Genomic DNA, 21,874 nt, shown 5'->3' with positions numbered 1-21,874 from the left:
CATAATACCATCGCTGGTTGGAAGTCCGTGGGTCAAGCTCGCAGAACATGGGCTTTCCTACAGTCTCTGGCTGGTCGGTGGTCCAACATCTTGAGTGGTGATATTACAGTGGACTACCTGGCCACTTGCTTCAAATCTCTAGATGCCCAAAATACAGACGTAGGGCTCCATGAGCTGCAGATTCGAATTCTTCACCTGACCTACTATGATGACGTCGTCTGTTCCGGATGGGCCTTACTGACTCCCCACTATGTATTAAATGCGGCCTGGAAGAGGGCACTTTATTACATTATTTATTGAACTGTTCAAAGCTCACAGTTTTGGGCAGAGGTGATGGCTACTATTGCCCGCTGTACAGGGATGGCACCTCAGATATCCGGCAAGGCCCTGATGACTCACCCTATTTTGACACTCTTACCAGGCACTTCCTCTAAGGTGTGGGTGGAACCTGCGACATCTCCCGCCATTGCAGCCTGGCAAAATCGAATGGCTATATCCATGCAAATGGAATGGATGGACTCTATGGCTGGTAATCAAACGAGATAAGCATTATGAGGGCTGTTGGCAAGCGTTTTCTTAATCCTCCGTAAGGAAACCCAAACCGATTTGTTGGAGATCGGCTATGGTGTATCCTGATAATGAATTCCCTGGTCTCGGGGGGGGGGGGGGGGGGGGGGTCGGGCGGGTGTTGTGGATGTGGTGGCTGGATGGGAGGATGTTTGGGGGAATGGGATGAATGCTGGATGTCTGAGCTGGGGGAATGTGGTGAAGGCTCGAGAACGAGGAGGGGGGAGGTATCTGGAGATAAAAGAAAATACGGGCAGTGAGAATTGCACTATGTCTATGTGTCTGTTCACTGTACATCAACTGCTGGTCTAGTATTTAAACTTAATTGATGTCGTATTAAGTGTGTATGGCTGCATATTCTTGCTGCTAATAATAAAAATTATTTTGAGAAAAAAAAAAACAAAAAACATAAGAAATTGCCATACTGGGTCAAACCAACGGTCCATCAAGCCCAGCATCCTGTTTCCAACAGTGGCCAATCCAGGCCATAAGAACCTGGCAAGTACCCAAACACTAAGAAGATCCCATACTACTAATGCCAGTTATAGCAGTGGTTATTCCCTAAATCTACTTGATTAATAACAGTTTATGGACTTCTCCTCCAGAAATTTATCCAACCCAGCTATTCTAACTGCTCTAATTACATCCTCTGGCAAAGAATCCCAGAGTTTGTACTTTGAAAGAAAATAATTTTCTCTGATTTGCTTTAAATGTGCTACTTGCTAACTTCATGGAGTGCTTCCCCCCCCCCCCCCCCCCGTCTTACTATTATCCGAAATATTAAATAACCAATTCACATTTACCTGTTGTAGTCCTCTCATGATTTTATAGACTTCAATCAAAGCCCCTTTCAGCCATCTCTTCTCCATTAGTGAGTATTTTTTCTCATTTTTAGCAATTGTTGGCTGATGCACAACAGGGGGTGCTCATCCCCTTCTAGGTGTTTGGATAAGATCACTCCCAATCCAATCCCAGAGGCATCAGTCTGCAGAATAAATTATTTACGGAAGTTTACATTATACAATAATGGTCTTTTGCACAGACTCAATTGCAGTGAGGCCTACTTGCATTGACCATCTAATCTTATTTTGTAGACTTTAAATTAAATCTTCAAAAGAAGCTGATATAGCCGCAGACCTTTCTATAATAACCTGAGAAGGCTTGTTGCTAGATCTTAGTTTCCAGAAGAGGTCATTCTAAGTTTTATTTATTTTATAGCATTTATAATCTGCAAATCCAGTAATCTGCCCTAGGCGGAGTACAACAGAAATACAGATACATTAATAAGAAAAAATACATAAAAGAAATATAACTTAAGTAACAATAAAAACTCAAACACACAGTTAAGAAAAATATAATACATTAGAAAAGGCCTTTAATATCTTGTGAATGTTTTACCTGCCCCCCTTCTATTATATTCTAAATATTATGTCTGTTTCTCAGCTAGTGAAAAAGAGACATCATTGTTGCAGTTCTGTTTTTCTGAAGAATCTCTGGACTTGCTTCTGGGAGAGATTTTTCCCCCCTGCCTGAAGAGGTCATGGAGAGGAGCTGTGCCCTTTACCTGTAGCACAAGGAGGAATAGTAGTCTCTTGTTAAAAAGAAGTGCTATGTTTTTAGAGATAATTTTTGTTCTCTTTTTTGGAGAGAAATGTTTGGTCACCATTCCTGCCCGAGAGGAGGATTAAGGAGTTCATCTATAGTTTGGGACCATCTATCAGCCACATGCATGAGAAACATAAGAAGAAAATGGGTGTTCTGACTCCCCAGTGTATTTGCAGGTTTCTTCCGTGTCATCTTGTGAGATTGCTTAGTTTAGATTTTCTACAGGATACAAGAGCTCTCTGTCCTGATTGGTTATTGTATGAATATTTTAGGGCTTCCTATTGGATCTGTATCTCTTTTGCTCTCTCTTTCTCCCCTCTTCCAACTGGTCCCTGGACCAAAGGCACGTTAGAACTGTTTACTACCTAGAGGGACTCTTGCAAGCTAACAGCTCATCCTGAATCCTTCTCTACAAACTCCTAAGAAATATCACTTTTCGTTTGTTCCTATATTTATTCACTAGTCGCTATACCCTCGGTTACAGTTGCAGCTTGTCTTCCTTTGCCAGTTGGGCTTCCAGAGATTCATAACTGCTGAACCAGGCACTGTATAGCTATTCTGTGTGTGCCATTCACAGTAAGTATTGAACTATTTCATCACTAATAAATGTTGTTTGGTCACCTAGATAGGATTTTAGACAGTGCTGGGGAGGAGCCGGCTGTCGTGGTACATGTGAGCACCAGCGACATAGGAAAATGTGGGAGGGAGGTTCTGGAAGCCACATTTAAGCTCTTGCAGGCCGATACAGTAAAGTCCACCGGAGAGCGGGCAAATGCCCGTTCTCCCGGCGAGCGCACAGGCCACTCTCCTGTGCGCGCGATTCAGTATTCAAATTAGGGTCAGTGGTAGAAAGAGGTAAAAAGAGGCGCTAGGGACATTAGTGTGTCCCTAGCGCCTCTTTTTTTGAGAGGAGTGGCGGCTGTCAGCGGTTTGACAGCCGATGCTCAATTTTGCCGGCGTTGGTTCTCAAACCCACTGACAGCCACGGGTTCGGAAACCGGACGCCGGCAAAATTGAGTGTCCGGTTTCCAACCGCGAGCCGACTTCAAATTATTATTATTATTATTTTTTTTTTTTTAACTTTTTGTAGCTTTCGGTACCTCCGACTTAATATTGCCATGATATTAAGTCGGAGGGTGCACAGAAAAGCAGTTTTTACTGCTTTTCTGTGCACTTTCCCGTTGCCCGGAGAAATTAGCGCCTACCTTTGGGTAGGCGCTAATTTCTGAAAGTAAAATGTGCGGCTTGGCTGCACATTTTCATTTCTGAATCGCTCGGGAATACCTAATAGGGCCATCAACATGTTGCAGGTGCTATTAGGTTCGGGGGGTTGGACGCGTGTTTTCGACCCCTTACTGAATAAGGGGTAACACTAGTGCGTCGAAAACGCACGACCAATCGCGGGTTAACAGTGCGCTCCACCAGAATGCACTGTACTGTATCGGCCTGTTAGGTAGAAAGCTTAAATCCAGAACCTCCAGGGTAGAATTCCCTGAAATGCTCCCTGTTCCAAGTGCAGGTACCCAGAGGCAGGCAGAGCTCCAGAGTCTCAATGCGTGGATGAGACGATGGTGCAAGGAAGAGGGATTCAGTTTTGTAAGGAACTGGGTAATCTTTTGGGGAAGGGGGAGACTTTTCGGAAGGGATGGGCTCCACCCTAACCAGAGTGGAACCAACTGCTGGCACTAACTTTTAAAAAAGGAGATAGAGCAGCTTTTAAATTAGAACAACGGGAAAAACCGACAGTCACTCAGCAGTGCATGGTTCAGAGGAAGGTATCTTTGAAGGATACTAATGAAACAGGAGAGTTAGGGCATCCCAACAGAGAGGTTCCAATAAAAGCAAACGTAGTCCATGTGCCTATATGTAAAATAAATCACCTGAGCTAAAGATTTCCAAATTATGGGGCGGATTTTAAAAGGGTTACGCATGTATATTATGCACGTAACCGCGAAAACCAGCTCCTGCGCGCGCTGAGCCTATTTTGCATAGGCCCGGTGATGCGCACAAGCTCCGGGACGTGCATATGTCCCGGGGCTTGAAAAAAGGGGTGGGGAGGTCCGGGGGCGGGGCAGGGGCGAGGCCAGAGACTCTAGGTACAGTGGCCATTTGCTGCTGTACCCAGGATCGCGGGCCGGCTGTTGGCTGGTGCACGCAACCTATGCCTGCCCAGAGGCAGGCTCAATTTATATGATAAAGTTAAGGGGGGGGGGTTTAGGTAGGGCTGGGGGGGCGGAAGGAAAGTTCCCTCCGCCTCGGATTTCGGAGCGGCCTCAGAGGAAACAGAGGAAGTCTGCGCGTCTCTGCACAATTGTGCGCCCCCTTGCATGCGCTGACCCTGGATTTTATAACATGCACGCGGCTGCGAGTGCATGTTATAAAATCAGGCGTACATTTGTGCACGCCGGGATGCACACACAAATGTACGCCCTGCGCGTATTTCTTAAAATCCTGCCCTATATCTGTCAACTGAAAAGCAGGTTGTCAATACAAACAAAAAACACATTATGAAATGTTTGTATGCCAATGTCAGAAGTCTAAGAAGTAAGATGGGAGAGTTAGAGTGTATAGCAGCAAATGATGAGATTGACATAATTGGCATCTCAGATACTGGTGGCAGGAGTATAACCAATGAAACAGTGCTATTTCAGGGTATAAAGTATATATATCGCAGTGATAGGGAGGATCAACATGGTGAGAGTGTGGCACTTTATATCCGGGAGGGTATAGAGTCCAACAGGATAAAGATCATACAAGAGACTAAATGCACAGTAGAATCTGTATAGGTAGAAATCCCATGTGTTGGGTAAGAATATAGTGATAGGAGTATACTACCGTCCACCTGGCCAAAATGAAGAGACAGATGATGAAATGCTAAGAGAAATCAGGGAAGCTAATAAATTTGGCAGTGCAGTAATAATGGGAGATTTCAATTACCCCAGTATTGACTGGGTAAATGTAACATCAGGACATGCTAGAGACAAAAAGTTCCTGGATGTTATAAACAATTGCTTCATAGAGCAATTGGTTCAGGAACTGACAAGAGAGGGAGCTATTTTAGATTTAATTCTTAGTGGAATGCAGGATTTTGTGAAAGAGGTAACTGTGGTGGGGCCACTCGGCAATAGTGATCATAACGATCAGATTTGAACTAATGACTGGAAGGGGAACAATATGTAAATCTATAGTTCTACTAAATTTTCAAAAGGGAAACTTTGATAAAATGAAGAAAATAGAAAAAAACTAAAAGGTATAGCTGCAAAGGTTAAAAGTGTACAATAGGCGTGGACATTGTTTGAAAATACCATCTTAGAAGCACAGTCCGATGTATTCCACACATTAACAAAGGTGGAAGGAAGGCCAAACGATTACTGGCATAGTTAAAAGGTGAGGTAAAAGAGGCTATTTTAGCCAAAAAAAAAATCCTTCAAAAATTGGAAGAAGGATCCATCTGAAGAAAATAGAAAAAAGCATATGCATTGTCAAGTTAAGTGTAAAATCTTAATAAGATAGGCTAAGAGAGAATTTGAAATGAAGATGGCTGTAGAGGCAAAAATTCATTCGAAGCAGGAAACCTGTGAGGGAGTCGGTTGGATCGTTAGATGACTGAGGGGTTTAAAGGGGCTCTTAGGGAAGATAAAGCCATTGCAGAAAGACTAAATTAATTTATTGCTTCTGTGTTTTCTAATGAGGATTTTGGGGAGATACTGGTTCCAGAGATGGTTTTCAAGGATGATGAGTCAGATGAACTGAACCAAATCACGGTGAACCTGGAAGATGTAGTAGGCCAGATTGACAAACTAAAGAGTAGCAAATCTCTTGGCCTGGATGATATATACCCCAGGTTCTGAAGGAACTCAAAAATGAAACTTCAGATTTGTTAAAATTTGTTACCTATCATTAAAATCATCCATTGTACCTGAAGACTGGAGGGTGGCCAATGTAACCCCAATATTTAAAAAGAGCTCCAGGGGTGATCTGGGAAACTATACACCGGTGAGCCTGACTTCCATGCCAGGAAAAATAGTGGAAACTATTCTAAAGATCAAAATCACAGAGCATATAGAAAGATATGGTTTAATGGAACACAGCCAGTATGGATTTACCCAAGGAAGTCTTGCCTCACAAATCTGCTTCATTTTTTGAAGGGGTTAATTTATTTATTTATTTAATACTTTTTTTTATACCGGCATTCGTGTGGACATCATACCGGTTTACAGTGTAACAGACATGCTAGAAAATACATGTAACAGGGAAATAATAAAAATGGGGGGCGGGGCATACAGAAATCAGGATAGAGACAGTACAACCGGAAAGAAATTTTTTTAACATGAGTAAATTATTAACATGAGAAACTCTAAAACATAACTGTATGGGGAATGTCATAATTGCTAGGTTTATATACAAGGAAGCATAATCACAAAGAGTACATGGCAAAGGAATCAATTTCTGGTGCCTGGTAAAGGAATCAATCTGGTTACAGGAGGGTGTGGAAGAAACTGTTAAATCGGGAAAGGCCTGTTTAAACAACCATGTTTTTAGTTTCTTTCTAAACTTGAGGTAACAAGGTTCGAGACGGAGATTAGGGGGCAGTGAGTTCCACCGTGAGGGGCCTGTGAATGTGAGGGCATGCTCCCTTGTGGATGAGATGTGTGCTGTTTTGAGAGAAGGCACGTGAAGAGTTCCTTTCTTGATTGTCCTGGTTGGCCGATTCGGGTGTGCAGATGTGAAGGGTAGATCAAGCCAGTTGGAGTGGTGGGAGTAAATAGCTTTGTGGATGATAATGAGGGTTTTATAGAGGATGCAGGAGGGGATGCGAAGCCAGTGTAGGTCTTTGAGAATGGGGGTAATATGGTCTGATTTACGGACATTTGTTATGATTCTTGCCATAGCGTTTTGGAGCATTTGGAGAGGTTTTATGGTGGAATAAGGGAGTCCTAGGAAGAGTGAGTTGCAGTAGTCTAGCTTGGATGAGAGGGTGGTTTGGATCACAGTACGGAAGTCACGGGAGTGAAGTAAGGGCTTGAGGTTTTTTGAGAACGTTGCGTTTAAAGAAACCTTCTTTAAGGATGGAGCTGACATTTTTCTTCAGGTTTAATTGTTGGTCAATGAGGACTCCAAAGTCTCTTATGGCAGGTTGCGCAGAGATGGACTTGAAGGCTGGGCCAATAGCGATGGATGGTTTAGGAGCAGTGGCATGGGAAATAAATAGTTCTGTTTTGTTAGTGTTTAGGGCAAGGTGGAGGTTGGTGAGAAGAGAGTTGATTGATGTAAGGCAGGTTTCCCAATGCTTTAAAGTGTTGGAGATGGAGGTGTGAATAGGTATGATTTGAACATCATCAGCATATAGGTAGAATTTTAATTTGAGATCCGAGAGGAATTGGCAGGGGGGGGGGGGGGGGGGTGAGGTAAATGTTGAAAAGTGTGGAAGAGAGTGAAGAACCCTTGCAAGAGGGAGGAGGAGGCTGATGTGGCATTACCTATTTTAATAGAAACATTTCTGTTAGAGAGGTAGGATGTAAACCATAGGAGGGCTAGGCCTGAGATGCCAATGTCTTTTAGATGGGTGAGGAGGTGATTATGGCATATGGTGTCAAATGCCGCAGAGATATCGAGGAGGGCGAGAAGGTAACTATGTCCTTGGTCCATGCCTCTGAGGAGGTGGTCGGAGAGGGTGAGTAGGAGTGATTCCGTATTAAAATATTTACGGAAGCCAAATTGTGAGGTGTGGAGGATCTTGTGTTCTTCAAGGAAGTCCATGAGTTGTGAGTTGACAACTCTTTCCATTATTTTGGCTATAAATGGGAGGTTTGAGATGGGGCGGAATTTGGCAGGGTCTTTCGGATCCAGTGAAGGTTTCTTAAGGAGGGGTTTAACCACTGCATGCTTGAGTGTGTCGGGGACTATGCCTGTGGAGAGGAAGCAGTTAATGATGTTGGATATTGCCCTAGCAATGGAGTTAGGGACAGATAGAGCTTTAGTGGGGATGGTATCAGTGGGGTGGGAGGTTGGTTTAAGTTTTTTGAGAATAGATTTGATTTCTTTGGAGGAAGTAAGGTTAATAAACATATAAATAAATGTAAACCAGTAGAATTAGTGTATTTGGATTTTCAGAAGGCATTTGACAAAGTTCCTCATGAGAGGTTTCTAGGAAAAGTAAAAAGTCATGGGATAGGAGGCGGTGTCCTTTCATGGATTACAAACTGGTTAAAAGACAGGAAACAGAATAGGATTAAATGGTAAATTTTCTCAGTGGAAAAAGGTAAACAATAGAGTGCCTCAGGGATCTGTACTTGGACCAGTGCTTTTCAATATATTTATAAATGATCTGCAAAGGAATACGACAAGTGAGGTTATCAAATTTGCAGATGATACAAAATATTCAGAGTAGTTAAATCACAAGCGGATTGTGATACATTACAGGAGGACTTTGCAAGACTGGAAGATTGGGCATCCAAATGGCAGATGAAATTTAATGTGGATAAGTGCAAGGTGATGCATATAGGGAAAAATAACCCATGCTGTAGTTACACGATGTTAGGTTCCATATTAGGAGCTACCACGCAGGAAAAAGATCTAGGTGTCATAGTGGATAATACATTGAAATCGTTGGCTCAGTGTGCTGCGGCAGTCAAAAAAGCAAACAGAATGCTGGGAATTATTAGGAAGGAAATGGTGAATAAAACGGAAAATGTCATAATGCCTCTGTATCGCTCCATGGTGAATACTGTGTACAGTTCTGGTCGCTGCAACTCAAAAAAGATATAGTTGTGATGCAGAAGGTACAGAGAAGGGCAACCAAAATGATAAAGGGGATGGAACAGCTCCCCTATGAGGAAAGGCTGAAGAGGTTAGAGCTGTTCAGCTTGGAGAAGAGACGGCTGAGGGGGGATATGATAGAGGTCTTTAAGATCATGAGAGGTCTAGAATGGGTAAATGTAAATTGGTTATTTATTCTTTTGGATAATAGCAGGACTAGGGGGCACTTCTTGAAGTTAGCAAGTAGCACATTTAAAATGAATCAGAGAAAATTATTTTCTACTCAACGCACAATAAAGCTCTGGAATTTGTTGCCAGAGGATGTGGTTAGGGCAATTAGTTTAGCTGGGTTTAAAAAAGGTTTGTATAAGTTTCTGGAGGAGAAGTCCATTAACTGCTATTAATTAAGTTGTCTTAGAGAATAGCCACTGCTATTACTGTCATTAGTAGCAAGGGATCTACTTAATGTTTGGGTATTTGCCAGGTACTTGTAACCTGGATTGGCCACTGTTAGAAACAGGATGCTGGGCTTGATGGACCCTCGGTCTGACCCAGTATGACAACTCTTATGTTCTTAACGGAGTCCTCTGGTATCTGAAGCTAGGAAAAAGGTTTAACTAATTGTCTAAGCCCTTAAGCTAGAGATTGAAGGCTGAAGGCAGTACCAACAGGAGACCAGTATCCTCACTAGAAGCCAGGCTTCCCACACCAGGAAAGGAAGGGTTGACTAGTGTCTGCCACTTTCAGGGACACTCAAATCAGAGGAGCAGGACTGAAAATGAATTTTGTACCTTGATTTGTGCTGGAGAGTAACTGGAGACTGCAATTTGATTGTCTTTGAAGATTTATGTTCCAACTCAAAATTTATTGTAACACCCCACTCAAATAGTCCAGTGTATTTTGGGTACCAATACAAAGACTATACAGAGAAGGAAGCAACTGTGCGTACAAAAATCCAACAGAGAGTGAGAGATTTTATTTTATTTAGGCATTTTATATACCGTTGTTCCAAAAGAAGATCACAACGGTTTACAGAAGTAACATTCATATTCTTGGTTGATGCAACATCAAATACACATTACATTGGGGGGCTAGGACAGCAGTTTGAAATAACCTCCATGTGCTAATAAGTAAGTTGTCATAATACACGTTACATCTCTCATATTCATGGCTCATTCTACTCACATTAACTATGTTTTTGGTAGTGAGGTTATCTACATTTAGATATTTTTAGGGAGGTCATATGCATTTTTTGAAGAGCCATGTTTTCAGTTCACATTTGAAACTCTTTCTTTCTGTTATCAGGCGTACCGACTCTGACAGGGAGTTCCACAACTTGGGACCAGCTGCGGAAAACATTCGGTCTCTTATTTGTGTTAGATGTGTTCTCCGCGTTGTAGGCACATTTAATAGACCTTTGTTTTGCAATCTTAGAGTTCGCTGCGGTGTGTATGGTTGAAGTGAAACTCCTATTAAGCAGTTGTTTATGTGGTCGATGATATTAAAAATTGTTAATACTTTGTAATGAATTCTGTATGGTACTGGCAAGCCAGTGCAGCAGTATCTGGTGATGTGGTTGAATTTCCTTGTCCCTAATACAAGTCTTGCTGAGGCATTTTGTAATAACTGTAGTGGCTTTAATATTCCTGAAGGTAGGCCCAGTAATAGGGAATTGTAATATTCTATGTTAGAAAATATTATAGTTAGATTGTTCCTGTGTAAAACCTTGGGTCCTGCAACTTTATTCTTCCCCCAACTCGGAGAATCCAAACCCCAGCGAGAGCTTGTGAGGTTTCAGCCCCACACATTTCAGATACCACCCTGAAATATCTGATGTTCCCTCAGATTCCTCACATACCTTCTCTATTTTATTTTAATATTGACTGCAAATTCATTATATCGATCTGTTGACAGAACCATCTTCAAAGCCTTACTTGAAATAGTTGACATTCTCTCTATTGAAAACAGTTCTATCGGTCAGTTTTCTGTGGACTAATGTTACGTCTGTCAGTCGCAGACGGCTGCGACCGCTCTGCTTCACCTCTCTTTTACCCTTTTCCCTTCTCCATTGGAAGAATGGCTGCCTCCGCTGCTGTTTGCGAAACCCTCGCGTCCCCGAGCCACCATGGGCATCCCCGTCCGCCATGCTTCTTCCTGAGGCCTCCTAGGGCACGCGAGCACGCTGCTTACGTTTTTGAATACGTCATGGTGGGAACCTCGGGGGTGGCCCCAGCGCATGACATCAGTACCTCTGGGTATTTAAACCTCTACTCCAATTCAACGAGTTAGCAAGGACTTTGGTTTTGCTACTCTGACCGCTTCTAAGCTGCTCGCTTGGATTCCTTACTACCCTCCTGGGTATCTCGCTCCAAAGGAAGCTCTGGGTACCCGCTCCTCAGGGGCCTCTCGCTTCTACTCACCCTCCGGGGTTAATCTACCTAACCTTAAGGACACCCGCTCCTCGGGGTCCTGTCTGCTTTCTTTCAGGAACCCTCAGCACTCCTAGGTACTCGCTCCTTGAGGGCCTAGTCTGCTCAGGGTATCCTGCACCTCGGACCACGGGTCCCTCTCTTCATTCCAGTTATCCGCACTGCTACTCTGAGTATCACTACGCTCCAGCTCTCCTTCAGGTTCATGGCCTATCCCGCGCTGCAGAACACTACTGGACCTTTGCTACATCTAGGTGAGACCAACTACAGAGACTGTTTGAGCTTACTGTGACATCGCTGGACTACTGTGCTGTCCGTTCCTTGGGCAAGATTCAACTCATCAACAGCAGTACAATAAAGCTTTCTTTCCTCAGTGTCTGGCCAATCGTTGTGGTTCCCCACAGGGCCCCTCCCCGTGGGAGGAGTCATCGCCACTTCGACCAAGAGTCCACATTATGCCACAAACCCAAGTAAATCACCTCCTCAATATACAATTTTGTTGCCGCAATAGTTCTAATACATTTAGTTGCCTGAGCTTTCCAATCCCAGATACTATCAAGGAATTTGCCTCTCCAGCCTTTGCCCTCCTGTCTCATCACTCCAAGCACCTCAGTAAGCCAAGGGCCTGCTTTTGCTTTGTCTATTTTAATCACTTTCGGCCTTGCAAGCCTTTGGGAATGGGCAAAAGAAGGGCTCAGCTGTTGAAAGTTCTCTCAGCCTCCCTCTCTCTTTCAATCAGCCCCTCAACCCCAGCACTCTCCCTCTCTCTCAGACCCCCATGTCCCGGAGCAGTCTCTCTTGCAGTGCTGTGCTGTCTCCCCAGCAGTCTCCCCCTTCTCTATCAAATCCCCCAATCAAGCAGTCTCTCTTAATATCCCCAAAAATCTCTCCTTTTCTGTCTCTTCAGCAAAAAAACAAAGTAATAGTTCATCTCCTCCAACCCAATGGGAGGACTTCTAACAAACTTGCACGATGGTATAGACAAACTTGCACGATGGTATAGACTAGTGTATGTGGCTGCGCAGAGTTTTACCACTGTATTTTATAACATAACACGTGACTACATGCAATGCATTGAAACCATACATTTCAGGGTACTGAATGTGTGTAATTTACCCACCTATTTTAAAAATATATGTGCATAAATTTTACATGCAAAAATAAAGCAGGACTTATTCACTTAAGGCGGGATTTATACGTGTGTATGTATATATCTGTGTATTTTACTGCTCGGTTATCTTGCTCTTATTCTTTCCCCAGTTATATCAACCTTGTTATAATGTAACTTTATGACCTCTTTGCACTTGTTAAAGTTTCGTTTTTTGCGTTTCTCACCCCCTTGTTATATGTAAACCAGCATGATGTGATTTTTAATCACGAATGCCGGTATAGAAAGACTCAATAAAATAAATAAATAAATAAAACATACGAGTGAGTGAAATTACCTGTTTTACCAGTTAGCCCACCAGTTTGCCCAGTCCTTCTCCAGGTCATTGAGACCCTCTGATTCATCCGACTCTCTCACCCGGTCAGATAACTGGCAGGTATAAAAATACACAAGTAAATGTTTGCGCGTCTTTTAAAATAGCAACTTACTCACCTGTTGGCCCTGCCTAGCAACATCCCTAAGTTGCCCCTTTTATATGTGCGTATATATGCACATGAAAGTGAAAATACATGCATATTATAGACTTTTATAAAATAAGGAATACGGGAGCAGAGGCTACTTATGCGCATATATGCTAATTCTTAGGCATATAATGTTTGGAAATTTCACCCAAGCCATTGACATTTCCACCTCTTCCTTTTCTCATTGGCCTGCCTGGGCAGCTGGCACCACCTGTTTTTGGGTTGGTTTTTTTGCTTTCTCCTCCCTTTTCCTCTCATTGGCCTGCCCAGGCTGACGACATTACCTGCTGTCTGCTCCTCTTCGGCCTGTACAAGGTCCCTCATGCTGCCTCCTGCTCTTCCTCTCACCAGCACCATTAACAATTACATTTTTTTTTAAACTTTCAGGAGGCAATTTAAGCATTTCTGAGGGTCTTTTCTTTTTTTTTTTTTCTTTTAACCAAAAAATAAGTTTTCCTAATGTTAGATTTATGCCATAAATACATTTGTATTTTAGTTCAATGTCCCTCTCGCCTGCACATAACAATGCTCAGCCAACAAAGTGAGTGGCAAGCTAAAGGAAGATTTGGAGGGGTGGAGAGATATTCGTTGGCCACAATCTGCAATTGATGAAAATAAAAGGTTTATGACAACCTTGCTGACTCCCACCCTTCTGATGATACCACAAGAGTACAAGAAACACCACTTCTCAGACATCTTCACACAGATCCATCATTGAGCTTCCGAGCGCCTCTCACACAAAGAAATAAAAGCACCTGATCAGCTGCTGCCTTCACTCCAGGATAGCAAAGGTTGAATAATCTAGGAAAACCCTTATTAAGGGGACCTATTAGTCAGCAAATTTCCCACCGATAGCAGCACAACCTGAGAGGGTCATTAACAGTAACTGAATGCAGAATACGTGAACATGCAAAAAAAAAAAAAAAAACCCCACACGCAATCAAGTTTCAGTTCATAACCTACATAACCCAAAGCCCACCGATTACACCACCTTGAGGATATCCTTCCTCTCCCCAGTCACTCACCATGAGAACATCTTATTTACAAAGAATAGCTTTGAAACTAGGTCAGAAAAGAGAACCATTAAAGGCTCTTCTCTCTACTCCAGGGCAAGGATGACATTCATCCAAAGCTGTGCCAGAGATAGAAGCTTAAAACGCCACACGTAGGCCTTAGAACATGGCATGCAGGTACTTATATAAAACTAGAGACTGCATTTATCTAACTTGTGTCAAACTGCATGCTTATCTTATTTCAGTCCATCTCTTTTCAACATGCATTGACAAGCAATAGATTGTAACCTTCAGGTCAAGTATTTATTCTCTTATTCCAAATGAATTCATAGAATGAAACCCCTCCTCTTTCTGCTCGTCTATAGGATCTCATGATAATATAGTAATGACGGCACAAACAGACCAAATGCCCAACAAGTTTCTTTATGGCAGTAACTGCTGCTTCATGCAGGTTTCACGTCGCCCACGTTCCTGTTAACATCTTTTCTTCCTGTGTAATGCAGAAAGGATCTAGCACAGAATCTGGACAACAGGATAGATACCAGAGATTCCCCAGGGTCAAATAATACCTGAATACTAGCACAGTGACACCACGCACCTTCTCATAAAAGCCCCATTAGTAACCTAAGGTGTCCAGTGACCATGGGATCAGAATTTGTAATAGAAATATTGTTTCTTTTTCCAATTTTTGTGCAGCTACAGATCAGAGAGATAAGGTAACAAATGCTTACAGAAGGCGAATAAGCACTGCAGACCAGAGACACAGGACAAGTACAATAGATCATTTACAGAATGAGATTACATGGCTTCTTTAAAATTTATATTCTGCCTTTCAATTACTCAAAGCAGATTGCTTCCAGGTATTGTGAGATATTTCCCTATCCCCAGAGGGCTCACAATCTAAAAAACATAGCATGGGCACCATCGATCAGTTATGGAGAATGAATACCACAATACAGCAGGGATGGAAGATAAATGTCACCCCAAAAGATAAAATATCAAATGAGTTTCATACTAAACATCATGAAAAACTTAAGAAAAGTTGTCCTTGAGTTCATCCCTTCCCTGTTTATTACAGCAATTTATCCTGTTTTGTGCAGGAAAGCCATCTCTGTAATATAGAATTCTATGTTCATATCCAATTTTTTCTTGAAAGTATTAAATGTTACCTGCACACACCTTCATGAGGAAAAAGTTTCTAAACCTCAGTCACTTAATAGTAAAATAATACATCATTAAAAGATTTTGTTTGACTCAGGAGGGTCAAAATCAAATTTCTTGGGATGTTCCTTACAATATTCTGTCTTGTCTATATTGCCCAATCGAACCATTAATTAACTGATCTATATATTGACCTTTCAAGTGTTTATAAACTGTAATAATATGCTCTTTCCAGGGAAACGTTCCTAGTTGCCCTAGCCTAGCCTTCTATGGCACCTCTCCCATTACCTTAATGAAGATAGTTGCTATTTGCAATGCATTTCTCATTTTGCTATATCCCTATTAAACTAGAGAGGTAAAATTGCACCGCATATCCTTCCCGGAACTTTATACAGTTGTAGGATCAAGGCACAAATCTTTCCTATGATTTTTGTTTTCATGCTGTGGTTGACTTTGGCTAATATTTATTTATTTATTTATTTTATTTATTTAAGGTTTTTATATACCGGCAATCATGAGCACATATCTTGCTGGTTTACATGGAACGGGAGTGCATTAAATACAACAACTAGAACTGTGGTGATCGAAGGAGCAGTTACAAATAACAAGGGTAGCAGAACTTGGATAAGAAGGAAGAGATAGGAAAGAATAAACGGTTAAACGGTATACAAATAAATTAAATGCTATGTAAAAATGGCATGATTAAAGGCTGAATATTTGAAGTCCTTGGTTTGTATTTGTACATTGTTGTAAGAATGTGCTCTGATGTTTCAAGGTCTCAATGTAATGGAAAGTCACCTTGTACGTGCTGAATAGCACCTGTTTATGTTGCTGCAGGTGTGGGGGGGTGACCCATGCCACTGGATTGTCTGGCCAATGTCCTGAGGCTGAGACTCACCCAGGCCTAGATTAACATCTGCCCTCCCTGCGCACACGCACACTTGTTTGTGTAGCACTATAAAGATTGGGGATTCCCAGAAGTCTTACCTGTGGAGCAGATGCACTGCCCAGGATTTTTCCCGTAACACTGAGGCTCCTGCTCGATCGTACTGGGGACTTCTGATCTGAAGCTAATAACGGGATGATGAGATAATTGTTTGTGTTTATAAATACTGTTACGGTGAAAGTAATTGATTTACTATATAACTGTAGTATATTTCTTGGTGATGTATCTTTCTTAATCATAATATTTGTTATAGAAGAATGACTGTATATATATCTGTTGGAAATCAATAAACAGTGACTTAATATTTAAACATATAGGTCTGCTACGTGATTTCAAAAAATAGCAATACATTTATTTTTCTATACCGATGTTGGTATATACCTTCACACCGGTTTACAATATTTCCTTAAAATAAAATAAAAATAAAATACAATATGTCATAAAAATAAAATATGCTGAAATTTAAACCATTCATACAAAATAAAATTTTCAATCATATAAATACTTAAAATAAAAATAAAATTATGTAACGCATTAAAGTACTCAAATTTAAAAGTAAAAATCATAAACTTAAAATACATTTGGCGCTGTTTAAGACGAGGAATAGTTCAAAACAATCAAAGTGAAAGATGTACAAATAGAAATCCCAGGCTGGCATGTAGTACCTAATGTTATGGCCACCGAGTGGTCGAAATGTTCAGGATTATGTGAAAACTGAGAATCCTGTTTAAAGGATTCAGAGCCAGTGAATATGGTGAGGTGTATGCAAAAAGTGGAAGTGGAAAAAGGAAAAAAGGTGTAAGACGCCAAGGGTTTATTTATTTAAAACTTTTATATACCGACAGTGTACAACATCATACCGGTTTACATTTGAACTGACAGGTAGAAAATACAAAGAACAGGGGTAGGGAGACAGGGATATCATAAGAATTAAAAATAAATAAATAAAACAAATAAATAAAACAAAAATAAAGCAAAAACTATCAACTTCGTATGCTATAAAGTAGCAGTAAATAATGGTAAGTAACGTATATACAAAGGGATGGTAAGGAGACAAATATATACTGGGGTATGCTATATGGGAGTGAGTATGACAGGGAATCTAGGTGATTGGAACTAAGGTGATTGAGGCTAGAGTAATACAGGGAGCTAGGTAACTGCGCGGGGTGTGATGACTAGTCAGGGAAGGCTTGCCGGAAAAGCCAGGTCTTTAGTTTTTTTTCTGAATTTTGAAGTGCAGGGTTCAAGGCGGAGTAAAGTGGGTAGGGAGTTCCAGTGTTTGGGACCTGCAATGGAGATTGCATGATCCCTTGTGGAACAGAGATGAGCCTTTTTGAGAGAGGGTATTTGGAGGTTTCCTTTATTGCTGGCCCTAGTAAGCCTGTTCGAGTATCAACCCGGTCCGCATGAACAAAAAACCCTGGTTCTCAACTGAATTAAGAAAACTCAAACAAGACCTACAACACAAAGAACAACGCTGGCGGAAATATCCCTCCCCGACCTCACTGGCTTCTTACAAAACAGTAATGATCTTCTATAGGACATCCATTACCCGCACCAAACGAGATTTCTACGCCAAAAAAATAAACAGCTTTTTATACGACCCAAAAACTCTGTTCTCATATGTGGCAGCCCTTACCACCCCCATTCCCCCCTACCTTCTCAGAAGAAGCAGCTCAAAACAAATCTACAGAGTTGGCAATATTCTTTGACAACAAAATCAAAAACCTACTTGCCCCCCTGGCAACATCCAACACTTCATCAATCCCCTCGCAACCTCCAAGCCAAAATCCTTCACCAACGATCCACAAACAGACGCTAGAATCTCTTGAACCTACATCATCCCTGGAAATAGAATCGATAATCAAGAAAATGAAACCCTCTTCACACCCATTGGACCAAATACCGATCAAACTCCTTCTCACCATTCCTAATACTATTGCTAAACCTCTGGCAGACATCATAAATTGCTCCCTCAATCAAGGATCTGTCCCTGACTTTAAAAAATTGCTTCACTGAAATCCTTACTTAAAAAACCCAACCTGGACCCAGCCAACCTTGTAAATTTACACCCCATCGCAAACCTACCTTTTATAGCTAAACTATTTATTTTATTTCTTTTATATACCGACATTCAATCGAGATATCACATCGGTTTACAGGTAACTGAGCGGATAGGGCGAGTTCTGCCCTATTTTACATTATAACATGATAACAAATATAACATGGTAACAATTATAACAGGAATATATGAAAAAAATAATATTATGGCATATAACATATGTACATTATGTCTTGATGATAAAATAATTTAATAATAAAATAATTTAATAATTTAATGGAAAAGCTGGTCAACATCCGACTCTCAGACTACCTTGACTCTCACAATATTCTATACCCTTCTCAATTCGGATTCAGGAAACGCCTAAACACAGAATCCCCCCTTCTTTCTTTAACAGACATCATCCCCCGCTCACCTCCCCTCCTCCCACTGGACATACTATGTTAATAATCGCCTAGGATAAATTCTCTGTTTACATCTTGCTAATATATTGTTTTTTATTGATTATATTTATCACTCTCCAGTTCTTATAGTTTAAAATCTGTCCTGTCTTCCGTCTCCCATGTTTACGCTCCCTGTTTAATGTAACTTTACCTTCTACCTAGATGTTATTTGGTTTCCTCCTGTTCCATTGTAAACCGGTACGATAAGACCTGGTCTTGAGTATCGGTATAGTAAAAAAATTTAAATAAATAATAAAATTAATAAGTTGAGTCGAGAAATCTTGATGGGCAGCAAGGCGGTTGACGTCTGCCACTACCAGTTCAAAAGTTGACTGGAGACTTTGAAGTTTCTGGAGAAGGCTGGGAATGGACTTTAGTACCACCAGGTCTCTTGATTGGGTGTCCAGGTGGGCATTGAGGCAGTTAAGAGAGGTCACCATTGCCTCCAAGAATTCCTGCTGCTCTTGGATTTTCTGGGCCAGGCCTGGAATGGCCTGGAGAGCGGTCAGATCCACAGAGACCTGTGCCGGGTCCATGGACTTGGCAATCTGTTACGGTTTATAGGTCTGTGGGCTCCTGGGCCGCGGTGAGCGATGGAACCACCCACAGGGAGGAGCCCTGCGAGTCTCATCATCGGGAGGCGAGGTCTCGGTAGATGACAGACACAGCTATGGAATAGAGTCTTTATTAGAGAGAGAGAGGCACTTCGAGGAGCAGGTAGTGCAGGAGAAAACAGAGTCTGTACAATGGGGTATATACCCAGAGGGAATACCTCAGTAGTAGTAATCCGCAGAGCAGGGTACACCGATGAGGTCTCCTTGTAGAGGTGGCTTGGGGGTGACCTGCAGCACAGGGTACACTGACAAGGTTCCCCATTTAGAGAAGGTCCGGTAGTGGCCCGCAGAGCGGGGTACACCGATGAGGATGCCCACTGATGATGGTATGGTAGAAGTCCGTAAAATAAGGTGCTCATAGGAGGGTTCTTATGGAGGATAACACGGTAGGGGCCCACAGCGCGGGGTACACCGGAGATGTTGCTCTGTAGAGAAGGAGTAGTAGAAGACCGAAGAGACAAGGTACTCACAGAAGGGTGCATTCCAATAGTAGGCCAAGGCAGAAGGCCCTATGAGAAGCGGATAGCCAGAGATGAGGAAGGGACCCCGAGGAGCGGGTACCCAAAGAGGAATCACGTCAAAGAAATAGGAAGACAGAATAAGAATTCCACGAAGGTGGGAGGATTCAAAGAAGAGATTCGTTGCCACGTAGTCAGTGAGAAGCAGGAAGGAAGTTAAATAGCCCTCCTGGTGGTTATATCATCAAGGGGGCCAACCCAGGGTTTCCGCCCTGGGCCCTTTAAGTATGTCCTGGAGGCACGCATGCGCCTATGGAGGACTGCAGGGTGGAGCCTAAGCCAGTGGCAACATCCCTGCCGCGAGTGAAGCCTCTTGCCCGCAGGGCAGTCCGCGGAGAAGGGAGGCGTGCTGCGGGCAAGTCCAGCAGCCCGCAGCGAAACTGGGAGTCTGCTCAGCAGGGGGGGGGGGGGGTGAGTAAGGTCGGCCATGGACACTACAGCCGACCAGCGTAACATAGAAACATAGAAACATAGAAACATATAGAAACATAGAAATGACGGCAGAAGAAGACCAAATGGCCCATCCAGTCTGCCCAGCAAGCTTCCCTCATTTCTTCTCCCATACTTATCTGTTTCTCTTAGCTCTTGGTTCTAATTCCCTTCCACCCCCGCCATTAATGTAGAGAGCGGTGATGGAGCTGCATCCAAGTGAAATATCTAGCTTGATTAGTTAGAGGTAGTAGGGGTAGTAACCGCCGCAATAAGCAAGCTACACCCATGCTTATTTGTTTTTACCCAGATTATGTTATACAGCCCTTATTGGTTGTTTATCTTCTCCCCTGCCGTTGAAGCAGGGAGCTATGCTGGATATGCGTGAGGTATCAGTTTTTTTCTTCTCCCCTGCCGTTGAAGCAGAGAGCTATGCTGGATATGCATCGAAAGTGAAGTATCAGGCACATTTGGTTTGGGGTAGTAACCGCCGTAACAAGCCAGCTACTCCCCGCTTTGTGAGTGTGAAGCCTTTTTTCTTCTCCCCTGCCGTTGAAGTTATGCTGGATATGCGTGAAGTATCAGTTTTTCTTTTCCCCTGCCGTTGAAGCAGAGAGCTATGCTGGAAATTCGTGATGTATCAGTCTTTCTCCCATGCCGTTGAAGCAGAGAGCCATGCTGGATATGCGTCGAGAGTGAAGTATCAGGTACATTTGGTTTGGGGTAGTAACCGCCGTAACAAGCCAGCTACTCCCCGCTTTGTGAGTGCGAACCCTTTTTTCTTCTCCCCTGCCGTTTAAGCAGAGAGCTCTGCTGGATGTGTGAAGTAACAGTTTTTCTTTTCCCCTGCTGTTGAAGCAGAGAACTATGCTGGATATGCATTGAAAGTGAAGTATAAGAATGGAGTGATCAAGCTAGTTGAAAGGCATCAGGAATAGAGGAAGGTGGAGGTAGTAATTTGGATATTTGGTTTGGGGTAGTAACCGCCGTAACAAGCCAGCTACTCCCGTCTTTGTGAGTGCAAATCCTTTTTTCCACATTTCCTCTTGCTGTTGGAGTCACAGTAACCATGTGTATGTTTATTGACTAAGGGTATTGTCTCCAGGCAGTAGCCATCATTCTGGCGAGTCGCCCACTCTTCATTGGCGGCCTCTTGACTTTATGGATCCACAGTGTTTATCCCACGCCCCTTTGAAGTCCTTCACAGTTCTGGTCTTCACCACTTCCTCCGGAAGGGCATTCCAGGCATCCACCACCCTCTCAGTGAAGAAATACTTCCTGACATTGGTTCTGAATCTTCCTCCCTGGAGCTTCAAATCGTGACCCCTGGTTCTGCTGATTTTTTTCTTATGGTAAAGGTTTGTCGTTGCCTTTGGATCATTAAAACCTTTCAAGTATCTGAAAGTCTGTATCATATCACCTCTGCTCCTCCTTTCCTCCAGGGTGTACATATTTAGATTCTTCAATCTCTCCTCGTACGTCATGCGATGAAGATCCTCCACCTTCCTGGTCGCCCTTCTCTGTACCGCTTCCATCTTGTCTTTGTCTTTTTGTAGATACGGTCTCCAGAACTGAACACAGTACTCCAGGTGAGGCCTCACCAAGGACCTGTACAAGGGAATAATCACTTCCCTTTTCTTACTCAATATTCCTCTCTCTATGCAGCCCAGCATTCTTCTGGCTTTTGCTATCGCCTTGT

The 21,874-nt window shown here is 42.6% G+C and overlaps 1 long non-coding RNA gene across 1 annotated transcript; it reads right to left on the bottom strand.

Annotated features, from left to right (window-relative positions):
• Nucleotides 1-1,420: 1,420 nt before the first annotated feature.
• On the bottom strand, nt 1,421-16,391 carry LOC115099735. Its single transcript, XR_003858874.1, has 3 exons — nt 16,151-16,391; nt 12,806-12,897; nt 1,421-1,552 (listed from the first exon to the last, which is right to left on the bottom strand). It is a non-coding gene; the product is annotated as an uncharacterized LOC115099735 (long non-coding RNA).
• Between the last annotated feature and the right edge of the window lie 5,483 nt (nt 16,392-21,874).

The sequence above is a fragment of the Rhinatrema bivittatum genome, chromosome 10 (assembly GCF_901001135.1).
Source record: "Rhinatrema bivittatum chromosome 10, aRhiBiv1.1, whole genome shotgun sequence".
Lineage (NCBI taxonomy): Eukaryota > Metazoa > Chordata > Amphibia > Gymnophiona > Rhinatrematidae > Rhinatrema > Rhinatrema bivittatum.
Note: the sequence above shows the minus strand (reverse complement) of the source record. Positions and strands in the feature narration are given on the sequence as shown.